Source organism: Mauremys mutica, unplaced genomic scaffold (assembly GCF_020497125.1).
Source record: "Mauremys mutica isolate MM-2020 ecotype Southern unplaced genomic scaffold, ASM2049712v1 Super-Scaffold_100120, whole genome shotgun sequence".
Lineage (NCBI taxonomy): Eukaryota > Metazoa > Chordata > Testudines > Geoemydidae > Mauremys > Mauremys mutica.
In genome coordinates, this window is record NW_025423273.1 from 494,407 (window position 1) to 514,664 (window position 20,258).

Here is a 20,258-nt window from a genome sequence, read left to right on the forward strand (position 1 = left end):
CTATGATTAAGGTGTCATGTCTGCCCAAACCTGACTCCCTGCCATCCCCACCGGGGCCTGACAAGCTTTGCTTGTGTTTGGATTCTTCAAAGCAGAGGAGCAGGTGAGGTTTTCCTTGCAAGCTGTGTGTGTGTGTGTGTGTGTGAATCTTTGTCCAGGTCTGCACTACAAAGTTATTTCAGCAGAATTATATTGCTCAGGTGTGTGAAAAACACACAACGCTCCCTCGGTCGGCAGCTTGTGGCTGGTGCACACACTGCAATGCCACGTCTGGCGACAAAACTGCTCTGTTTTGGTGACAAAATAAAATCACCTCGACGAGAAGCCTAGAGCTTTTTGCAGCAAACTTAAAGTGACAGAGTGTCAGTGTAGACGCTGCTGTTCATTATATCACCATAACTGGCCTCCTCCAGTATCCCACAATGCCCGCCGTGAACTCGCCTGCCCTGCATTCCTGCTACAGAGACATCGGCCTCTCCCCTTTCATCGCTCCGGGAAGTTCTGACAGCTGAGCCTGCTGCAAATCACTGCCGTGGATGCTGCTCTCTCCCGCACTGCGAACACAGAGCAGGTGGCGGAAGCTTCCTTACAGTGGGGGGGAGGGGGGCCACTGGCATCCGAACTGTGGTGCCACCATGACACCCCTTCCCTAAGGCCCCACCCTCACTCCACCCCTTCTCCCTGACGCCTCATCCTACCCCTCCCCCAAGGCCACCCCCACAGAACCCCTCTTCCCCCCAAGACTCCACTCTGTCCACCCTTCTGTCATTCATCCTTACGGCTTGTAAAAAGTGGTGGGGCCATGGCTCTCTAAACACCCGTGAGCCAGCACCCCTGCCACCGAGCCAGGCAGGTAGCAGCATGTGTGTGTGTGACAGAGACTGCTGTGCTGTGTCGAGCCAGTGAGGGAAGCGGGGGCTGATATCGGTGCTGTCCCCCTCCCCCTGCCTCAGGACTGGTTGCTTCCAGCAGCTGTCTGAACGTAGAGACAGCGCCGACACGCTCACTCTTCTCTAACACACACACTCCCTCTCCCCCCACACACACAGTCTCTGCCCCGCCACACACACTTCAGGTGAAAAGCAGCTGTCAATGTAGTAGGATGTGATGCTGTACCAGCCGATGAGACATTGCAAACCCCTCCCAAAGCACCCTGCAGCCAGCTGCACAGTGGGATGGCTACCCACAATGCACTGCTCTCTGTGCGATCCAAGAGTTGCTAGCGTGGATGTGCTCTGGTGACACAAGCCGCATAGTGTGGATACGCAACAGCAGTTTAATTAAAATGCTGTAAGTAAAGCCGCATAACTCTGTTGTGTAGACACAGCCTGAGAGTGAGGCAAGACCTAGCTCCTGTTGACACCAAGGATGCTCAGCCACTGAAACTAAATTGTTAAATTTAAAGAACCACAAGTTCCTCCATAGTTGACAGGACTCAACCCTGAGCAGGGAGCCACCTGGATTTCTAGTCTATCACCTTAATCACTCAGCCACAACTACTTGCTTTATGCAGTTTTCTCACTACACTCTAGTTCTGATCTCACTGAGTGATCATTTCCAATTGTTTAACCAGACCAGCTTCCACACCACACTCACTGCTGTGTGTGTGTCCATGGCTGAACAGCAAGAATTCCTGCCCATTTCCCTTCTGGCTGGAGTATGATGAGAATATGTTTGTGGTTAATGACGTTGCTGAGGATTGTTGACCCTTTCCTGTCTTGATTAATCCTGCCTTAATTCAGACAGTCTCTTTCCCGCCATATCCCCAGCACATCAGTGATTGCGATAGCAGGGGGCAGGTTTTCTCTGGGGCACTGAGCTTTGCCAGGGGGTTGGTGGCTCCTTTCTTTCCTCACCCTGGAGTAAACTCAACTTTTTATTCCATCCCTGATGTGTCATGGAATAACAATGCAGCATGAAGAAAGAGGTGGGCACAGCGGGTCTCAGGGGGGGAGCAGAGAGGTGCAAGCGGTGGGCTGGGCTGGGCAGGGGAGGGGCAGAGAGGTGTGGGTGGTGGGCAAGGCAGGTCTCAGGGCAGGGGCAGAGAGGTGTGAGCGGTGGGCAGGGCGGGTCTCAGGGCAGGGGCAGAGAGGTGTGGGTGGTGGGCAGGGCGGGTCTCAGGGGAGGGGCAGAGAGGTGTGGGTGGTGGGCAGGGCGGGTCTCAGGGCAGTGGCAGAGATGGGGGGGTGGTGGGCAGAGCAGGTCTCAGGGGAGGGGCAGAGAGGTGGGGGCGGTGGGCAGGGCGGGTCTCAGGGGAGGGGCAGAGAGGTGTGGGTGGTGGGCAGGGCAGGTCTCAGGGGAGGGGCAGAGAGGTGGGGGTGGTGGGCAAGGCAGGTCTCAGGGGAGGGGCAGAGAGGTGGGGGTGGTGGGCAAGGCAGGTCTCAGGGGAGGGGCAGAGAGGTGGGGGTGGTGGGCAGGGCAGGTCTCAGGGGAGGGGCAGAGAGGTGTGGGTGGTGGGCAAGGCAGGTCTCAGGGGAGGGGCAGAGAGGTGGGGGTGGTGGGCAGGGCGGGTCTCAGGGGAGGGGCAGAGAGGTGTGGGTGGTGGGCAGGGCGGGTCTCAGGGGAGGGGCAGAGAGGTGTGGGTGGTGGGCAAGGCAGGTCTCAGGGGAGGGGCAGAGAGGTGGGGGTGGTGGGCAGGGCAGGTCTCAGGGGAGGGGCAGAGAGGTGGGGGTGGTGGGCAGAGCAGGTCTCAGGGGAGGGGCAGAGAGGTGTGGGGGGTGGGCAGGGCGGGTCTCAGGGGAGGGGCAGAGAGGTGGGGGCGGTGGGCAGAGCAGGTCTCAGGGGAGGGGCAGAGAGGTGTGGGTGGTGGGCAGGGCGGGTCTCAGGGGAGGGGCAGAGAGGTGGGGGCGGTGGGCAGAGCAGGTCTCAGGGCTGGGGCAGAGAGGTGGGGGCGGTGGGCAGGGCAGGTCTCAGGGGAGGGGCAGAGAGGTGTGGGAGGTGGGCAGGGCGGGTCTCAGGGGAGGGGCAGAGAGGTGGGGGCGGTGGGCAGAGCAGGTCTCAGGGCTGGGGCAGAGAGGTGGGGGCGGTGGGCAGGGCGGGTCTCAGGGGAGGGGCAGAGAGGTGGGGGCAGGGGGGAGGGGGGGTCTCAGGGGAGGGGCAGAGATGAGGGGGCGGTGGGCAGGGCGGGTCTCAGGGGAGGGGCAGAGAGGTGCGGGCGGTGGGCAGGGCAGGTCTCAGGGGAGGGGCAGAGAGGTGGGGGCGATGGGCAGGGCGGGTCTCAGGGGAGGGGCAGAGAGGTGGGGGCGATGGGCAGGGTGGGTCTCAGGGGAGGGGCAGAGAGGTGGGGGCGGTGGGCAGGGCGGGTCTCAGGGGAGGGGCAGAGAGGTGGGGGCGATGGGCAGGGAGGGACTCAGGGCAGGGGCAGAGAGGTGGGGGTGGTGGGCAGGGCGGGTCTCAGGGGAGGGGCAGAGAGGTGTGGGTGGTGGGCAGGGCAGGTCTCAGGGGAGGGGCAGAGAGGTGGGGGTGGTGGGCAGGGCAGGTCTCAGGGGAGGGGGCAGAGAGGTGGGGGTGGTGGGCAGGACGGGTCTCAGGGGAGGGGCAGAGAGGTGTGGGTGGTGGGCAGGGCAGGTCTCGGGGGAGGGGGCAGAGAGGTGGGGGTGGTGGGCAGAGCAGGTCTCAGGGCAGGGGCAGAGAGGTGGGGGTGGTGGGCAGGGCGGGTCTCAGGGCAGGGGCAGAGAGGTGGGGGGGGTGGGCAGGGCGGGTCTCAGTGGAGGGGCAGAGAGGTGGGGGCGGTGGGCAGGGCAGGTCTCAGGGGAGGGGGCAGAGAGGTGTGGGTGGTGGGCAGGGCGGGTCTCAGGGGAGGGGCAGAGAGGTGGGGTAGGTGGGCAGGGCAGGTCTCAGGGGAGGGGCAGAGAGGGGGGGGAGGTGGGCAGGGCAGGTCTCAGGGGAGGGGCAGAGAGGTGGGGGTGGTGGGCAGGGCCGGTCTCAGGGCAGGGGCAGAGAGGGGTGGGCGATGGGCAGGGCGGGTCTCGGGGGAGGGGCAGAGAGGTGGGGGCGGTGGGCAAGGCAGGTCTCAGGGGAGAGGCAGAGAGGTGGGGGTGGTGGGCAGGGCGGGTCTCAGGGGAGGGGCAGAGAGGTGTGGGTGGTGGGCAGGGCAGGTCTCAGGGGAGGGGGCAGAGAGGTGGGGGCGATGGGCAGGGCAGGTCTCAGGGGAGGGGCAGAGAGGTGTGGGGGGTGGGCAGGGCAGGTCTCAGGGGAGGGGGCAGAGAGGTGGGGGGGTGGGCAGGGCAGGTCTCAGGGGAGGGGCAGAGAGGTGGGGGTGGTGGGCAAGGCAGGTCTCAGGGGAGGGGCAGAGAGGTGGGGGCGGTGGGCAGGGCAGGTCTCAGGGGAGGGGCAGAGAGGTGGGGGAGGTGGGCAGGGTGAGTCTCAGGGGAGGGGCAGAGAGGTGTGGGTGGTGGGCAGGGTGAGTCTCAGGGTAGGGGGCAGAGAGGTGGGGGCGATGGGCAGGGCGGGTCTCAGGGGAGGGGCAGAGAGGTGGGGGTGGTGGGCAGGGCAGGTCTCAGGGGAGGGGCAGAGAGGTGGGGGTGGTGGGCAGGGCAGGTCTCAGGGGAGGGGCAGAGAGGTGGGGGTGGTGGGCAGGGCAGGTCTCAGGGGAGGGGCAGAGAGGTGTGGGTGGTGGGCAGGGCAGGTCTCAGGGACAGGGCAGAGAGGAGTGCTGGTGGGCAGAGCAGGTCTCAGGGGAGGGGCAGAGAGGTGGGGGTGGTGGGCAGGGCGGGTCTCAGGGGAGGGGCAGAGAGGTGGGGGTGGTGGGCAGGGCGGGTCTCAGGGCTGGGGCAGAGAGGTGTGGGTGGTGGGCAGGGCAGGTCTCAGGGGAGGGGCAGAGAGGAGTGGGTGGTGGGCAGGGCAGGTCTCAGGGCTGGGGCAGAGGTGTGGGTGGTGGGCAGGGCGGGTCTCAGGGGAGGGGCAGAGAGGTGTGGGTGGTGGGCAGGGCGGGTCTCTGGGGGGGGGCAGAGAGGTGTGGGTGGTGGGCAGGGCAGGTCTCGGGGATGGGCAGAGAGGTGTGGGTGGTGGGCAGGGCAGGTCTCAGGGGAGGGGGCAGAGAGGTGTGGGTGGTGGGCAGGGCAGGTCTCAGGGGAGGGGCAGAGAGGTGTGGGTGGTGGGCAGGGCAGGTCTCAGGGGAGGGGCAGAGAGGTGGGGGTGGTGGGCAGGGCAGGTCTCGGGGTGGGGCAGAGAGGTGTGGGTGGTGGGCAGACCTTGGGGCAGAGGGGTAGAGGCACGAGCAGCAGGCAAGGAGGCCTCCGGGGAGGAGAGGAGCGAGCAAGAGGCGGATTAGCTCTTAGGGAGCTTCCAGAGCTCATGCCCAGCCTCCCCACATGCAAGAGTCATGGGCCACCTGTTCTCTGGGTCTTCGCTAACCAAGCCCCTCCCCAAGCTCTGTTGATGGGAGAAGCCCTCCTGTTGACACAGCACTATCTGCACCAGGGCTGGGTTGATAGAACTGCATTGCTTGGGGGAGTGTAAATTTTTTACACCCCTAGTAATGTAGTTACACTGACCTAATTTTATAGCATAGATCTGTCCAAAGAATCACTCACACACCTTGGGAGCAAAACTTCACCTGCTCCTCTGCTTTACAGAATCCAAACACGAACAACACTTGTCAGGCCCCTGTGGGGGTTGGCAGACAGTCAGGTGTGGGCAGACAGGATGCTTTAAATAACAGCAGGTACCATGGCTCCAGAGAATCAAGTCTCACATCTCGCTGGGAACTCAACTTCTTGTGCCCAGACAGTCTCAGCCCCCCTCAGTAGATGACCTGAGTCTGAGAAATGCAGTGTCCATCTTCTCTAAAGAAGTACTTGGAGAAATTTTCTTTGTGTGACCAGGTGGCCTAATGGATAAGGCATCTGACTTTGGAGCAGGTGTTTGAGGGCTTGAGTCCCTTCGTGGTTGTGCTTGTGCAGTTTTACTGTTGTGCTGAAAGTCCTGCTCCCTTCAGGGCTGGAACCTCTTCTTGGCGGCTCAGGCCAATGCTCTGGCTTCGGCTAGAGCCCCGGGAAGGAGTTGGGGGATGGGTGTCACAAAGGCTGGGGCATGAGCCCCAGGTGCTTCCAGTCTCGCCTTTGCCCTTCCTGACTTGCCAAAGAAAATGGGCGGCTGCCCGGGCTAGCGTATGGAGCAGTTTCCCTCTTCCAAGTGTGCGCCTGTCCCTGTGCTGGAGGGTACTTGCTACATAGCACCTTGGGAGCCTGGGTGTTTCTCTGCTTCTCACCAGCTGGGGAAAAGCCTCTTGGGGTAAAATCTCCTGCCCCACTGCAAAAGTGAGCACCATGAGTGCGACCAGTCAGAGGCCCCACCATGGGGGCTGGCCCTGCTTTCCTACTGTCTTTTGATGCTGGCCACAGAGTGACAGCAGCTGCCCCACATTCTGGGTGGCTGTTGGCCTTCAGTGGGTGTTTGACACATCAGGGAGCAGGGAGCAGGCTGGCTGGGTGTCTCTGTGGCTGTCTGCTGGCCATGCATAGGCATGGTTCTCCCCTCCTCTTGCCCTACCCTTGGTTGCTCTGTGGCTTTTAAGCCTTCCCTTGGAGCTGTCAGCACCAGCCACCTCTGCTCCAGGTGCCCAGAGGAGGAGAGGTGCTGGGCTCCAGCCTGGGACTCTGCCTCCCTCCTGACTATGAAGCCTGGCCCTGGCCCTGCTTTCTTCAAGCGCCAGGTGAGCAAGAGGAACAGCGCAGTGGCAACTGCCAAACTTGTGGGCATCAGGTGAAGCAGTGAGAATCCCAACCCTCAGGTGTCAGTAGCCAGTTCTAGAGCCCTGACCCACTGCAGTCATCCCACCCAGAGGCCTGACTCCAGTGGGTGTGAGTCACCCAGCAGGAGGGGAAAAGACTTAGTCTTGCACAGCTGGAGACAGGGAAGTTGAGCACTGTGAGCTCCAGCGCTTTACCACAAGGTCCCACTGAGATTTGAACTAGGGCTGTGGCTACACGCAGCGCTTCAAAGCGCTGCCGCGGCAGCGCTTTGAAGCGCTAAGTGTAGTCAAAGCACCAGCGCTGGGAGAAAGCTCTCCCAGCGCTGTCCGTACTCCACCTCCCTGTGGGGAATAACGGACAGCGCTGGGAGCCGCGCTCCCAGCGCTGGGGCATTGACCACACTGGCGCTTTGCAGCGCCGCAATTTGCAGCGCTGGAGAGGGTGTGTTTTCACACCCTGCTGCAGCGCTGCAAATTTGTAAGTGTAGCCAAGCCCTCAGATGGCAGGATTCAGAGTCCTGAGTGCTGCTCGTTACACCATGGGACCAGCTTGTGCTGCCTTCTCTGCACATCAGTGACCCTCACAGGACTGGCTTGTGTAAGGGACTGTTACCTCTTAACACAGGATTGTAAACAATAGAGTGAGGTCATTTAAACATCATTTATTTTGCAGCTTCATTTACTGTGCTAACAATGTAGCATCCTGACACTGATACTTCTGCCCATGCGACCTGTGGGTTGGATTCATTTTAGTGGGATGCAGAACATGTGGAGGATAATTTAAACTCTTAATTTCCTTAGGGTTTCCCTTCAATATATTTCTATGCTGGTGTGATTTCTGACCATTGCACGTCTATTGTATTTATTACAATAGCACAAGTAAGTCACACAAGTGATATAGTCTAGGGCAGGAGTCGGCAACCTTTCAGAAATGGGGTGCCGAGTCTTCATTTATTCACTCTAATCTAAGGTTTTGCGTGCCAGTCATACATTTTAACATTTTTAGAAGGTCTCTTTCTATAAGTCTCTAATATATAACTAAACTATTGTTGTATGTAAAGTAAATAAGGTTTTTAAAATGTTTAAGAAGCTTAATTTAAAATTAAAGTAAAATGCAGAGTCCCCCAGACTGGTCGACAGGACCTGGGCAGTGTGAGTGCCACTGAAAATCAGCTCACATGCCACCTTCGGCACGTGTGCCATAGATTGCCTTCCCCTGGTCTAGGGGCTTGGCTACATCGGAAGTTAGAGCTCATTAAAGCAGCCCCGGGTGCCCTAACTCCTGAGGTGTCCACACTCACAAGGCACATGGAGCACCTGGGCTCTGGAGCTCTCCTGGTAATCCACCTCCATGAGATGCATAAAGCTCACTGTGCCTTGGCTGAAATGCCCGGGGGTCAGGGTGGATGACGTGTTGCATCACTGCACTATGATTGGCCTCAGGAAACATGCCATAATCCCCTGAAGTCAAGTGCCCACTCTGGTCATTGTTCTGAAATCGGCTGCAGGCATGCGGATATCCCCTTTCAAAGCTCCGTTTCTGACAGCCGGCTGCTTATCTGCTCTGGGACAAAGCAACCATCAGTGTGGAATGCTGCTGCTGTTGTGAGTGTGTATGGGGTAGGGTGGGGTCTGCTGCTGTCCAAACACACAAGACAGCATGCTGACACACTCTCAGACCCCCAAACACACCGTCGCTCCCCCCATGTACACACAACACACTCCCTGTCACACTCCACCTCCGTCCCCCATTTGAAAAGCACTTTGCAGCCACTTGCACACTGGGATAGTTACCACAGTGCACTGCTCTCTGTGGCATTGCCAGAGCTGCTAATGTGGCCACTCCAGTGCGCTTGCAGCTGTCAGTGTGAACACACGGCAGCGGTTTCCCTGCTGTGGTTTAACTCCCAGCGCTCTACATCTGCAAGTGTAGCCAAGCCCTAAATTTGCCAGACCAACCGAACTCAGTAACTGCCCTCCACCACCACATGCAGGGAGTAGGGGCACCGTGGAGCACACGCCGCACTTGCTGGCTCAGCCTGGTGCATGCTGGGGTGGCCACCTCCCGTTGGTGAGACCTGGTCCCACCATCTCCATGGAGCTCCAGTCTGCCCTGCTGCCGTCCCTGTCTGTGTTGTCTTCTCTAGCAGTTGACTGGAAGGTGAGCACTGGCCACACGCCATGTAGCCGTGTTGTCTCCAAGGGCGAAAGCAGGAGGAATGGTGCCTTCATAGCCCACCCAATATTCCATAACATAGTTAAGGAAAATATTTCTCAATGAACTCTCAGTAAAAGATTAGAAACAGCCAGTGTCTGCATCAGTCTATGAGCATTGGTATTTTCTTGAAATTTGTCAGACCAACCTAACTAACACCTAACACACATTTGAAGTTGTTCTTTTCACACTGTTGCTCATTCTCAGGGTCTGATTTGTCTCCAGACAGATCCATTCTCTTTCAGAACAGTCTTGCTTTTTCTGTCTGTTTCTCTAATTGAGGTGTCGGAGTAAACACTCCCCTTCATGCTATTCTCAGACAAACACTAGTATTAAGTGTTTGCTACTGATGGGTCTAGAAAGCATTTGTCAAGTGGAAGTTGCCGTTTCTGGGGGATTGTTCCCAAGATCCAGTACTTTGTGTTCAAATGTCTCCAAGCTTCCTTGGTGAAAATAACACCATGTTTCTTTGCAATATACAAGAAGAAAGGAATTTTTTACCCCAGATGGGACTTGAACCTACAATCTCTGGCTTAGGAAGCCATTGCCTTGTCCATTAGGCCACTGGGGCCCAAAAGAGCAGTAGAATGAGGGATAGAAATTCCCTCTCAGGATTGCACATTCCTCACATTCACTCAGAAGCCAAATAATGGCCTTACAGAAACGTCTGCATCCCCTGGCAGCGAGGCAGGTGGGCAGGTTGCTGATAGAGCTGAGCACCACCTTTCTGCCAGCCATCTTTAGAGAAGAATCCCACCCTAGAGTCACCCCTCCTTCCTTCAGCACCTCCACGGCTGTGGCTCTGAGCGGCAGTAGGATGATTAGGGGGCGAATCTGGGGCTGGAAGGGGGGTAAGGTCGGCCTGTAAGGAGGAACCAGGTGAGGCAGACCCAGGGGGAGGCTGTGGGCTGCTGGTCGGTTGTTGGGATCCGAGCTCTAGATCAAAGCTGCACAGTGACCTGACACCCAGGGTTATAGGGCCGACATAGTGACCCCCTTACTGGCCTCGGTGACCCCAAACCCTTGTTACTAAGGGCATTGAGGAGTCTCTGTCCCTTAATAACTTCTGGGAGCTCCCCAGCAGGCTGCGGTCATCAGCCGCCTCCTGCCTCACAGGTTAGACTCTTGGCGCTGTGCCAGCCACCCCCTCGCTTGCAGGCCCAGTGTAAGAAGAAGGAGGCCCGGTGCTGGCAGAAGAGGATTTTGATGAATCGACCTCTGTGTCCTGGGCACAGGACGCTTCCACTCAGTAGCACAGCTGGGGGGGAGCAGGGGGAGCAGCTAAGGGTGCCGGGTTCCTCCGGTGGGGGTGTGGAGCAGCCGTTCGTTTTCCTGTTCGCACTCCTCTGCGGGGTGAAAATCGGGGAGGGGAGGCAGAAGCCCCACTTCCCTCCCGAAACGACGCCCAGTGCGGGAAGCCAGGACAACGGGGTGAGGCAGCAAGTGGTGGCCAGACTCTCACCGCCAGGGTCTAGTCTAGCTCAGGGTCCAGCTCAACCTCCTCCCCGCGCCACTGGCCCCCAGTCCCCTTCCACCACCAGGTCAACCCGGGCACTAGGGCAGGAACGGGGTGAGGCAGCAAGTCAAGCTGAGCAAGGCAGGCAAAAGCGAGTCTTGTCTTCATGGGCCGCTCACAATGACGTCCTTTTTGTGTGCAACTGCTGCAAAAACCTCCCGGGCAGAGAAGCAACAGGCCAAAATAGTGGTATACAGCTGCCAAAGTAGCTCAGTTGGGAGAGCGTTAGACTGAAAATCTAAAGGTCCCTGGTTCAATCCCAGGCTTTGGCAGGCCCTTTGATCCTTCCTTGGGCAGGGGTGGCTTGTTCTCTGGGAGGGCAGCAGCACCTTTATCTGAGGCAAGTACCTGATTTTGAGCTCCCCAGCAGGATAACAGAGAGCATGGGCTTCTCCCCCTACTTGGCCCACCTGACCTATAACAATGAGAGATGGGAGCTGTCTTTCCCACATGACTTATTTGTCCACCCAAAATGGCAGGAACAGAGTGAGGCAGGACGGCCCTTGGAGATGGTGCCAGAGGGGGCAGGGACTTGGGAGGAAAGCTCCTCTGCAAGGCTGAGTGACGACAGTGCTGGAGAAGGGGCATCTGGCATGTGGAATGTGGCAGGGATTCAGAGGCCCAAGAGGAGGCACTTGATGTTAAGGTGTGAAAGGAAAGATCTATGGTGGGAACTGGCTCCCTTCCTCTGGACCACTTGGTGTTGGGGGGGATTTTAATTGTGTCAGCTGGCCTGAGAACCACTGGTCCCGTTTTCTCGACCGTGAGAGGAAACGTTTTTACAATGAGCACTATCTGGCGCAAGTCTCGTAGCGAGGTCGGCTTAGAGGACGTGTTTCTCCGTAATGGTACCAGTGGGGGGTGGGCGGTAGCCTCCTATTCCTCTGACCCGAGCTCACAGCAGCCACAGAGGGGGTACACCTTCCTGCAGGGACAGGCCAGGAGTCGCACTGACCAGATTTACGTGAAGGAGAGCACGTCGACATGGCTGATCTATGGGGTACTAGGTGAGTGGCAGAGGCTTCAGGTGCTGAGAGTTTGCCTGACCCCTCAGGGACACAGTGTGAGGGGGTGTCCCAGGGATCTCTAGGAAAGGAGCAGAACAGGATTTCCTTGGGGTGGGGAGAGAATTGAGAGTGTCTCAGGGGGTTGTACAGAGGTGTTGCCCGGGTGAGGGACTGGCTAAAACACAGGCCTCGTTGTGAGCAGGATTCAAACCTGTGCAGGGGAACCCTATTGGATTTCAACTCCAACACCGTAACCACTCGGCCATCACAGCTGTGCACACAAAATTGCCCCAATGCCAGAGAAACTGGTAAAGAATCGCAATTCCCAGGCGTGAATTCATCTGAACTACAGAATTCCCACCACAAACCTGGCTCCCAAAGCACAGGCGGGATATGGGTTTGTTCTCTTTGCTTAGCCATGTGCAGTCGCACAGAGAGCGCGTTTAAAAGTCTCCCCTCCCACAGAGCGGGAATGGGAAATGATTCTCAACTTGAAGCCTGATGTGAATGAGGATGTCTGGACCAAGGGGCCAGGGACTGACCTTTGCTAGAGAAACCACTGTCAAGTTTGAGCCAATTAGGACAAGTCAGCAAATAAGAACAACCTCAGGTCTCAGTAACTGCTGCTGGTAGCAAAGTCCTACAGGGAGCAGTTTCTGGCACTACACCTGCCCAGCTCTGCTCCCTGGCTCTTCTCGGGCTCCTGCTCTCTCCTTAGCTCTGCCCCACTCTGGCCCAGGCAGTTCCAGCTCCCATGGAGGCTGGGACCCCCTGGCCTGGTGACTCCCTCATTACACTGCCTGGCCTGTCAGTGCGGCTAACTTGGAGCTTTGGCCTCTCCCCATTGCCCCTGGGGACTGTCAGTCTCAGGGTCCTGATTTCCCATTGGCCCTTCCCCCTTCTACTGGGACTGGGAACTAGCCAATCAAAACCCCCACTAAGTTTTAGTAAGGGGCCAACAGTCCCTTACACAAGCCGGCCCCGTGGGGGTCACTGATGGCCAGAGAAGGCAGCATGAGCTGGTCCCATGGTGTAATGGGCAGCACTCAGGACTCTGAATCCTGCAATCTGAGGTCAAATCTCAGTAGGACCTTGTGGTAAAGCCCTGGAGCTCATGCTGCTCCACTTCCCTGTCTCGAGCTCTGCAAGAGCAGTTTTTTCCCCTCCTGCTGGATGGGTCAGGGCTCTAGAACTGACATCTGAGGGTTGGGATTCTCACGGCTTCACCTGGTGCCCACAAGTCTGGCACTTGCCACTGTGCTTGAAGGAAGCAGGGCTGGGCAGGCGGAAGCCCGGCACCTAGAGCAGAGGCGGCTGGTGCTGACAGCTCCAAGGGAAGGCTTAAAAGCAGCGGAGGTCAGGGCAAGAGGAGGAGAGGACCATGCCTATGTGTGGCCAGCAGACAGCCACAGGGCCAGCCTGCTCCCTGCTGTGCTGAACCCCACTGAAGGCCACCCACAGGCCAGCATGCGGGGCGGCTGCTGATGCTCTGTGGCCAACATCAGAAGAAGGTAGGAAAGCAGGGCCAGCCCTGGTGGGGCCTCTTACCGTTCCCACTCCAGGTGCTCACTTTGGAAGTGGAGCCGCCCATTTTCTTTGGCAAGTCAGGAAGGGCAAAGGCGAGACTGGAAGCACCTGGGACTCAGGTCCCAGACTTTGTGACGCCCGACCCCCAACTCCTTCCCGGGGCTCTAGCTGAAGCCAGAGCATTGGCCTGAGTGACCAAGAAGAGGTTCCAGCCCTGAAGGGAGCAGGACTTTCAGGACAAAGTGAGCACAACCATGAGGGGACTCAAATCCTGAATCATCCGATCCACAGGGAGATGCCTTATCCTTTAGGCCACATGATGAGGGGGTCTAAACACTTCTTTGGAAAAGCCGGACACTGTGTTTCTCAGCTCATCTGCTGAGGGGGCCGAGACGCTCTGGGCACAAGAAGTTAAGTTCCCAGCGACACGTGAGACTTAATTGTATGGGGGCAGGTGCAGGGCTTTGCCAGGGAGGCTCGGGCATGGGGGATTGAGGTGCAGCGGATGGACCGGCTGTCTAGGTACAGAGATTTAGTCTCCCTGAGGAGGAATCCTGCTGACAGGCAGTGGCTGTGCAGAAAAAGAGGAGGGGTTCCTGGGACTTTTTTTGCCTCTCTTTTGCCTGCCTGCTCACTCTTGTCTGCACACTGGGATAATCACTCTTGTGGTGAATGGTGAAGATGTTTCCTAGCAAGCCCAGGTAGCTCAGTGGGTAGAGCATCAGGCTCTTAATCTGAGGGTCCAGAGTTCAAGCCCCTGTCTGGATGCTCAGCTTTTAAGTTGCCTTGTGTGCCAGGAGCCAAGTTCTGTTCACAGCCACACAGGGATTCCCAGAAGCTGTGGCCATTTCCTGGAATGGTTCCTTTCCTTAGCAATCAGGAGAGAGGCTACATCTGCAGGTGCAGATAGCGCAGTCTCTGGCTGCCAGGAAGTGCTGTGGGGCCAGGTGCTGAGAAAGCCCAGAGGGGGAGCAGCAGAGATGGGGGGAAGGGAGAGAGAGAAGCAATGACAACAGAGGGCAAGTGTAAAGGGGGCATCTGGTCTGGCTATTGTGGCAAACTTCCCTGGTTTATACACGACCCTGGTGGAATTGACTGTAGAAAGGATCTGAGTCCCCACCCCCTTACCCAGAGGCTGCCTGACCTCGAGGATTGTTAGGATACAGAGATTCGGGCCTGTCTGCAAAGGCCTGTACTTTAAGAATTTAGGTGTATTTTTATCACTTAGTTATAAAGATATAAAAGAAAGAATAAAAAATCACTGTCTGTCTGTGTAATGGCCTTCTCTCACTGTGACAGTCTGAGGCCTGGTTCTTCGGCTAAGCAGCAAAGGCAGCCATAAGCTGGGAAGTGTATGGTCACATCCTCACATTCCCAACTAGTCACATTGAAATAAGGTGCTATTGGGCTGTTAGGAATACAATCCTGCCCTGATATTCCTGTCACCTCCAGAGAAAGGGAAACTTAGTTTGGCAGCATCCTGTCTGGCAAGAACTCACTTATCAATAGACACAGCTGGAAAACCCTTATGTCTGTATAGATGTAGTTGTGAAATCCTCCCTTATGTATTGTTTTGTATGTTTATTTGCATGGTCTCTGTCTGGTTCTGTGATTGTTTCTGTCTGCTGTATAATTCATTTTGTTGGGTGTAAACCAATGAAGGTGGTGGAATATAATTGGTTAAATAACCATGTTACAATATGTTAGGATTGGTTAGTTACATTTCAGTAAAATGATTGGTTAAGGAATAGCTAAGCAGAGCTCAGGTTTTACTATATAGTCTGCAGTTAGTCAGGAAGGTGGGGGGAGGGGGGAAATGGGACTAGGGACTGGGGATGGGGGAATTGGGATCCTGTTTTGCTACAGGGGGAAATGGGAACAGGGGATGGGAACAGAAACAGGGACACAGACAAGGCTCTGTGGTGTCAGAGCTGAGAAGGGGGACACTAAGGAAGGAAACTGGAATCATGCTTGCTGGACGTTCACCCCAATAAACATTGAATTGTTTGCGCCTTTGGACTTCGGGTATTGCTGCTCTCTGGTCATGCGAGAAGGACCAGGGAAGTGAGAGGGTGAAGGAATAAGCCCTCTAACACTGTCATTTGTTGCTCTAGGCTCCATTCACATCCCACTCCTGACACAATCACTGTTTTCTATCTGACGAAATAGCCTAATTTCAACCTCTCCTGTAACATTACACCACCAACTATTTAGCATTTGTAGGAGAGAAGTTGGAGGGAATTCAAACATCTTCAAATGGCAAAACTTTTCCCCCGGCCTGGTCAGTGAATCCTATGGTGAGAAATTTTCTGTGCATTTCAGTTTCTTGTATTGTTGGATGGGTCCTGAGGTGCTGAAAAGGAAATGTCCATGGAAAACTTGGACATCACTGTTGTCCAAAAAAAGGCAGGTGTTAGACACTATCACTTCTCGTATTCCCGTGGAATCCGAGTCTAGCTGAAGAATTTCTGTCTGTCCTACAGAGAATCATTCCATTGTAAATACAAATGAAATGAGATCTTCAGGTCGAGTCAGCGCCTTTTAAAAATATTTACTGAGAAAAAAGCCATTCTTTGCCTTGTTGATAAGGACAAGAAGGCCTCTTTTCCTTTCCATTTCAAATGCAAAACGAATGGAGATTTTCATTGAAAAACTTCTGGTTTTTAGGGGGAATTGAACCCAGGCAATGGCTGTTTAAAACACAGGAACCTACTGCTTAACGCACCAGGGAGGGCTGTTTTTTCCTGACAGCCAGTGTTGTTTTTCTCAGCCTCCTAAGTCACCAATGTCAGACTCTGAGTGTAGTTAAGCTCTGGAATCGGCTCCCAAGGGCGTCTGTGGTGTCTCTGTCCTCGGAGGCTTTTAAGAACAAGTTGAACAAACCTCTGTCGAGGATACTCTGCATATACTTGGTCCCATAGACAACCTGCTCTGGCTCTATCTGCTACCTTCATCGTGTTTGGATGTAAAGGTGGGAAATGATGGGGAAATTGGCCCCTCTTTCAAGTTTAAATGTTGTAACTTCTACATCTAGACCAGGGTGGCCAACCTGAGCCAACGTAACTGCCAAACATGCACCTTTGTATGCAACTGCTGAGTCAGTTGTGAACCTTGCTACCATTATCATTATCCCTTTGAAATAATGACGGTGATGGACACTTGGCTGTATATCCCAGAGTGCCCTGGACGTCTACAGGCTGCATTAGCCAATCCAACCATTTGGCACTTACAGATGGGCACCTCTGTATTGTGCCTGAGTCTTGTACAGCTATGAATGGCTGGTAGATGCCGATATTTTCCCATCTTTTTAACCAGCACTAATACCCAGCCAGGCCAGGGTTGGGAAGAGAGAGAGGGCAGCAGGTTTCCCCTATTGTGGCCGTCTGGCTTTTCCTTGACTAGCTTCACCTCTGCACCAACTTGTACTTTTCCTATGTGAGCCTGGCTAGCTCAGTTGCCAGAGCATCAGGCTCTTAATCTGAGGGTCCAGGGTTCAAGTCCCTGGTCAGGTGAAAAACTTCTCACTGTGACTATAAAAATCTGTCTTTTCTGGAGTCTTGTTCAGTGTTACTCTTTCTCTATAGGATTTTGCCTTTCCTAAGAAGGGCCTTTCTGTGGGGGGGATTGAAGGAGAAACTCCTTGACATCCCCTCTGTCCTTGCAGGCTGGAGGAATAAAGTCCTCTGGGCATAGAGCATGTTCTTCCCCTGCAGACACAAACACACACAGAATATTCATAAGGAATTAGAATTAGAATCCACCACTTTCCTTGGCAGCTTGTTCCTGTCGTGAATCATCCTCGTTGTTGAATATTTGTGCCTTAGTAGTAATATGAATTTGTCTCTTTTCACCTTCCAGCCACTGGGTCTTGTTATGCCTTTCTCTGCTCGATTAAAGAGCCCTTTCATACCCAATCTTTTCTCTCCATTAAGGCCCTTCAACACTTCAATGAAGTCACCTTTCAATCTTCTTTTGATAAGCTAAACAGGTTGAGCTTGTTCAATAGCAAAGAGCCACCAAATGTTCTGAGGGCTGGAGAAAAATGTCTTCTAGGGAAAGTGGTGGATTCTCCATCTCTTGATATCATTTAATGAAGACTAGACGCCTTTCTGGAATGTGTTTGCCCCAAAAGTAGCTCTGGTGTCATACAGGAGGCCTGTGATATGCAGGGGGTCAAATAAGATGCTCTAGTGGTCTCTTCTGGCCATAAAGTCGACTAATTTCTGAAAAACTGAGTGTAGCATTGGGAGCAGCGTCTGATGTTTTCCTGTCTAGCCGGCTTGCTGCCTAGAACGAACGCTCCTCGAGTGGGGTGATCCACAGGGAGTAGCTCAAACCTCCAAAGTGCCTGGCCAGGGGCAGGACATTAGCACAGCAAGGGAGGGGTGTGGCAGTGACATCACAAAGGCCTTTTGCAGGACCTCAGACTATTGGTCAAAGGTGGTGGGGAGGTGGTGACCTCACAGAGAGATGCTGACATCAGCCAGGCAGGACAGGGGCGAGGGGCCAGGGAAACCTCAGAGACCCCTGTGGCTTTGCTTCAGCAAGTCTCCTTCTCCGGGTCTCTCTTTGAGGACTGAGAGAGTATTCGGGTTCAGGTACGTGAGCGCCAGGAGGAACCTCTTTCGAGTTTTCTCCTTCCCTTTTCCTGATTTTACTAGAAAACAGGAGTCCCTGTTTAGAAGGTAAGAGCCTCCTGGAGGGAAGGGGTGTCATGGGGGTGTCACAGTTCGGATGCCGGTGCCCCCCCCCCCCCCGTAAGGAAGTTCCCGCCACCCTGCTCTGTGTTCACAATGTGGGAGAGAGCAGCATCCACGGCAGTGATTTGCTCCTGGCTGCCGGAGCAGAGCAGCAGGCTCAGCTGTCAGAACTTCCCAGTGGGGGGGTGGCCCATGGCTCTGTAGCAGGAATGCAGGGCAGGCGAGTTCACGGCGGGCATTGTGGGATACTGGTGTTAGCCAAAAGGGCTCGTTTCCCCCCGGAGCTTACCTAATTACACCAAGGAGGCACGGAAGAACAGGAAGACGAGTACCACACCCTTTATTGATCGGTCAGCTGAGCGGGTGTTCCTCTCGGCTAGTGCCAGAGAAAGAGACACACCTGACATGGCCAGATGGGCTTACCTTTATACCCCGAAATAAACAACTTTGTTGACGTCTTATTTACGTTATTTGGCTAACCTTATGGACCCTGTAAATGTATCTATAGGGAATATTGGAGTACATAGAATACATATATCAATCAAAAAGGAACAAGATATGCATAACTGTCACGGATACATCCATCATGATAAGGGTGCACCTGTGCGGATACATTTATCATTGTAAGGAAGACATAAGATATCTCCTTTGACCTACTATACTAACATACTAACTACTTTTGGCTTCACGCATGAGAAGGTGACCCATTAGGCGAACTACTTTTGGCCATAAGCATGAGAAGACAGCTGCACATATGTTACGCCAAGCGTGGGCCTGACTGATAAGCATGAACTAGGACAAACCAAGCATAAACTGATAATAGCTGACACAGGCTTTTTCTCTCTACTTGCATTTTAAGGCCTTGATTCTACTTATGCTAAGGGCCTAGTCTTGCTCACAGGCTTGTATTTGGCTTATTTTTCTAACAGCTTTCCCCCCTTAAAGCATTTTAAGAGCTTAAACTACCCCACTCCTCCGTTTCCTTTGGTCGATCCTCAGGCCGGTACAAAGTCATTATTTGTTGATACGTAACATGAGTAGCCAGCCGTCGGACTATGGCAACCAAGCAGGGGGTGAAGCAAGCGAAGGTTACAAGGGTAATTATAATAAGCAAAAAGCCCTTACAGAGACATCCCATTTGTGGTAACCAAGATGTGAACCAGTCTGTATCCCACCCACCCCAGGTTTGAACTGGGACGTGTGCGAGTTTTCTCATTTCTTTAGTCAACTGTTTAACCGTTTGCCCATTGTCGTCTATTTGCAGGCAGCAGTTAGATTCATTAAGCTTAGCACAGAGGCCGCCTTCCTCCGCCAGTAAATAATCAAGGGCTATATGATGTTGGAGGATAGCATTTCGCATTTGGGTTGACTGATCTGCCAGCAGATCTAATGCTGCGGCCGTCTGGTTGGTTAATATTTCCAAGATAGCTTGCAGCCTAATAATGCGGTTCAGATTGTAAATTGGTTCTCTGGCCCCCGTTACGAGTTCGGTAGGATTCCAGGTGGCAGGCCCGTAATGTTTGATGATCCGCTCTGGGGGCCACTCCTGAGCTCCCCAGGCTTGGGAACTCCCGGCAGTTAGAGTGGAGTCCACAAACCGCTTTTCCCTAACGAGATCATCATACACTCTAATGCCTAATGTGTTTCCCTGGTGCTGAGGCAGGAGAAAGAATAAGGGCCGAATATATCCCACATAACATATCCCCGACCAATTTGGCGGCAATCTGCGATAGGCATAAGAGCCACAGATCCAATAATGGCCCTTCAGGGCCCAAGTCCCCTTGGCAAAAGGGCCATCCCAGGTATCGGGGTCCAAGGGTCGTTCATAGTATATGTGGTTGCCCGTTCCTAGGGGTCCTCCGAATGGCCCACCCATCACGGAGGACGGTACCCCATCAGGAGCACAGTATTCACATTTCCATGCTCCAGCTCCTGCTTTCCATGCACACTTACAACCTGATTTGGGTCTGTCGGTGTTAGACCAAAAGTGTCTGAAGTGAGTTACCCGAGTTCCGTTAGAGTGCTGCCACGCCCATTGATACCACCGTATTACATGCTTTTTACTAGTGGTATTATCGCGTTGACAGGCTAGAAAGAGGGAATCAAAGAACCCATCTAATCCCACTGCCTTACAACCATCACCGGTATGGTGTTGATAGGAACATCTTACCCAGCTATTATTGGTTAATTTTACATGGGTATGGTTCCATCGCCCTCGATATTTAGAGCAATCATAGGTGTGACAGCCAGGATGATGGTAGCAATCATATCCCCGGGATAGGGTCCAACTACATTTACTTTCTCCTAGGTACCGGCCCCCGCGCCGTGTCCGATTAAGGCAAAAGATACCCATGCCAGCTGAATAGAGTCGCCAGGGGCTACTATCCGTGGACCATTGCTCCGTGCCATTATGCACGATGCTGAGGTTACTCAGCAAGTATTTGGGCTGCACTGGTTGGGCTACCCAGGGCCATTCATCTAATTCCCCTGGGCCGCCGCACACCCAGCAGTTAGTGAGGTTAAAGGAATGTGCGATTATCTCCCCTAACTGTAAAAATCTGTTTTCCCAACCATAAGAGCAAGCGAATATACAAAACAG

At 54.7% G+C, this 20,258-nt stretch overlaps 5 non-coding genes across 5 annotated transcripts; 3 read left to right on the top strand and 2 right to left on the bottom strand.

The window, feature by feature from the left end:
* Positions 1-9,407: 9,407 nt before the first annotated feature.
* TRNAR-CCU lies at positions 9,408-9,480 on the bottom strand. Its single transcript has one exon. It is a non-coding gene; the product is annotated as a tRNA-Arg (tRNA).
* Positions 9,481-10,624: 1,144 nt separating this feature from the next.
* Positions 10,625-10,697, top strand: TRNAF-GAA. The gene has a single exon. It is a non-coding gene; the product is annotated as a tRNA-Phe (tRNA).
* A 925-nt stretch (positions 10,698-11,622) lies between these two features.
* TRNAS-UGA lies at positions 11,623-11,704 on the bottom strand. The gene has a single exon. It is a non-coding gene; the product is annotated as a tRNA-Ser (tRNA).
* Positions 11,705-13,654: 1,950 nt separating this feature from the next.
* Positions 13,655-13,727, top strand: TRNAK-CUU. Its single transcript has one exon. It is a non-coding gene; the product is annotated as a tRNA-Lys (tRNA).
* Positions 13,728-16,398: 2,671 nt separating this feature from the next.
* Positions 16,399-16,471, top strand: TRNAK-CUU. Its single transcript has one exon. It is a non-coding gene; the product is annotated as a tRNA-Lys (tRNA).
* The last annotated feature ends 3,787 nt before the right edge of the window (positions 16,472-20,258 follow it).